Raw genomic sequence first — 3,655 nt, 5'->3', positions numbered from 1 at the left:
ACCTTTAAGGATTCTCAAAAATATTCAAATCTCTCTCTCTCTCCTTCCTCTTCTCAGATGATGACCTTGTCTAGAGCAGCTCCTCACTCCTCTTACCTCATCTCAGCTCTCTCTTAGTTTTACTCTAAGCATGCATCACAACTACAATTTTACTGTCTCCTCCTTTAAATTATAAGCACTATGTGGGCAGACACATTTTCTGTCTTCTTTATCAACTGCTTACCATAGTTTTTAGCAATAGGAGGGATTCAATTGTGTTTCAAAAGGAAAAATGTAAGAAAGAAGAAAGAAAGAAACAAAGAAAGAAAGGAGGAAGGGAGAAAGAGAAGGAAGGAGAAAAGGAAGTAAGGGGACAGAGAGCAGAGAGAGAGGAGAGAAAGGAAAGAAGGCAGAGAGTTCTCACTTTTTTTTTTTCAGTTCAGTTCAGTTCAGTCACTCGGTCGTCTCTGACTCTTTGCGACCCCATGAATCACAGCATGCCAGGCCTCCCTGTCCATCACCAACTCCCGGAGTTCACCCAGACTCACGTCCAGTGAGTCAGTGATGCCATCCAGTCATCTCATCCTCTGTCATCCCCTTCTCCTCCTGCCCCCAATCCCTCCCAGCATCAGTCTTTTCCAATGAGTCAACTCTTCACATGAGGTGGCCAAAGTACTGGAGTTTCAGCTTTCGCATCATTCCTTCCAAAGAAATCCCAGGGCTGATCTCCTTCAGAATGGACTGGTTGCATCTCCTTGGAGTCCAAGGGACTCTCAAGAGTCTTCTCCAACACCACAGTTCAAAAGCATCAGTTCTTCGGCGCTCAGAGGGTATTAAATCTTTTATTGATTACCCATGATAATGGATGATACAGAAGCTTAATTCCCATCTATAACTTTATCTGGTACCATAATTCAATTTAGATATATTGCATACATATCTACTCAATTTAGATATATTGCCAACAATCATTAATGACCAAACAAAAAAAACAGAAACTCCATGACTTTTCATGGGTGACCCTTCTAACAATGAACTCCAGGTCACAACACATAACTGTCAGTTCAACTACACCAAGGTTCTGAAGACAGCAGCTTCTCCATCAAAGCAGGTTGTAAATAAGTTTCAAATGGAAACTGGCATTACTCTGAAGGAATTCTAACTTCACACTGCGGGTAATTTACCAAAATGGCCTCAGAGTAGGCTAACTTTACACAACACATTGAAAAAAATACACATTGATTCAGATTATTAGATTTAGCAATCAACAGCATGGGTGCAAAAAAAAAAAAAAAAAAAAAAAAAAAAGCCCTGCATTGAAACCCTTTGTTGGAATGCTTTACACTTTCCACAGAACAGAAACTAAAATAAGCTGTTATACAATTAGTCACAAGTATAGTCCTCAAGTTTTTAGCCCATACACATGAGTATTGTCTAAACCATGTCTTCTTTGTAGCAGCTAGGCCCTGTCACCACTCTGCGTGGCTGAGTTCACAAATCTGTTGTAATCTGTAGCTTCCCTGTCCTTTGTCTGACTTTCCTCTCCTGCTAAGCTTTGTTTCCTGGCAGTAATTAAAACCTCTGCCACTGCCATGGCTACTGCTGCTGCTGGAACCACCATGGCCATCTTGGTTTCAAGATTTGGCAGAGTACTGGCCTCAACCACCACAAGGGCCTGAACTTCGTCCTCCGAAGTTTCCTCCTGTCATGGGTCCAAAATTTGAAGACTGATCATTGTAATTGCCAAAATCATTGATTCTGCCACCTTGAACACTGCTTCCATCATCACCAAATCCATTATAGCTGTCCCCACTGCCACCACATCCATCATCATCACGGCTGCCACCAAAGCCACCTTCACCACTGAAGTTTCCTCCATGACCAAAGTTGTCATTCCCACTGAAACCACCTTGACAACCACCACCAAAGTTTCCAGAATCTCTTTCACCTCTTTGGCTGGATGAAACACTAGCCATCTCTTGCTTGGATGGGGCTTTCCTTACTTCACAGTTGTGGCCATTCACAGGGTGGAATTTCTGAATGACAGTCTTGTCTATGGAGTCACGGTATCAAAGGTTGCAAAAACAAGGCCTCTCTTTTTGCCACTGTCTCAATCAGTCATGATTTCAAACACTTCAGTTTCCCCATACGGTTCAAAATAATCTCTCAGGTAATGTTCTTCAGTGTCTTCTTTAGTGCCACCCATAAAAATCTTTTTTTCACAGTTAAGTGGGCACCAGGTCTTTGAGAATCTTCTCTTGAGACGGCCGTTGGGCTCCACAACTCTTCCATCACCTTGCGTGGCCTCGCCTTCATGACCGCATCCACCTTCCCCACCGTGGTACACGTGACAAGCCCGAAGCTTCTGGAGTGCTTGGTGTTTGAAGCCCTCATCACCACACAGTCTGTGAGCATTCCCCATTGCTCAAAATGGCTCCTCAGGCTCTCATCGGTTGTTTCAAAGCTCAGATGTCTGACGGAGAGTTTTGTAGCTGTTTGAGTTCTTTGGGAAACTCTGACTTTGACATGACAGCAGTGGAGGTGGGGAGACTTCAGCAATGCTTCTCACTTTTTAAATATATGAATCTTGTGCCTTTTCTTTTAAGTAATTCATGGAAATATCCCTTATCTGTGGTTTCAAGTCATTGCCACAATGATTTCTATTGCACGGTAAATTGGGAATTTCATTACATTATTGGTTTGAAAGAGAATCTTGACATTTTCAAGTCCTTTAAAAAAACTTAAATCACCTGCACTAGCAGCATCTCTGGAAAGCTATTGTAGATTTTTTTTTAAAAAAAAAGCTTTTAACTTTGAGATAATTACAGATTCACATGCAGTTGTAAGAAATAACTCACAGGAACCCTGTATATCCTTTGTACAGTTGCCCCCAGTAGCAACATCTTGCATTATATAGTGCATGCGTGCTTAGTCACTTCAGTCATGTCTGACTCTTTGCGACCCTATTAGCCCACCAGGCTCCTCTGTCCAAAGGATTGTCTACGCAAGAATGCTGGAGTGGGTTGCCATGCCCTCCTCCAGGGGATCTTCCCCACCCAAGATCAAACCCACATCTCTTTACATCTCCTTCTTTGACAGGAGGGATCTTTACTCCTAGCACCACCTGGAAAGCCCATTACTATAGTACAACATCACCACCAGGAAAGCTATTGTTTTTAACAAAGTGACAAGTTCACCCCGTGCCCCCCACACCCCGACTTCCAATTCTTTGTTCATTCTCCATATCTCACAAAAGGGCTGGAGATAGTTTATCTAAAGGACAAATATAATACCATTGTTTTACAATTAATTACAATGGAGGAAACAAGGTTAAAAGCAGATAAGAAAATAGGTTAACTCTTGGGGCTAATTCAAAGCTTATAACCTAGTTCTCTGCAGAGTCCACAGATTCTAATTAATTTCCAACTGGAAACATGCCAACTCGTCAATGGAAGACAAAGCTTTTCTTAGTTCCTAAAACAATAGAAAGTTCTCATAAGGGACAACTAAGTATGCTTATAAGAGATACAGTTTTTATCAACTTCCTTGAATTATAGCAAATGTGACAACAAGTTGGGGACCACAAAGCTAACTTATTAGTTAAATAGCTTTCTCCCACAAGACACTAGATCTTATCATAAACCTTCAGGGTACACTTTCATAGAGTCACACACTC

The 3,655-nt window shown here is 41.8% G+C and overlaps 1 pseudogene; it reads right to left on the bottom strand.

The window, feature by feature from the left end:
- Window positions 1–1,448: 1,448 nt before the first annotated feature.
- Window positions 1,449–2,507, bottom strand: LOC102288112 (heterogeneous nuclear ribonucleoprotein A1-like; annotated as a pseudogene).
- Window positions 2,508–3,655: the final 1,148 nt, after the last annotated feature.

The sequence above is a fragment of the Bos mutus genome, chromosome 5, assembly GCF_027580195.1.
Source record: "Bos mutus isolate GX-2022 chromosome 5, NWIPB_WYAK_1.1, whole genome shotgun sequence".
In the NCBI taxonomy this organism is placed as follows: Eukaryota; Metazoa; Chordata; class Mammalia; order Artiodactyla; family Bovidae; genus Bos; species Bos mutus.
This window is presented reverse-complemented; position numbering and strand designations above follow the sequence as displayed.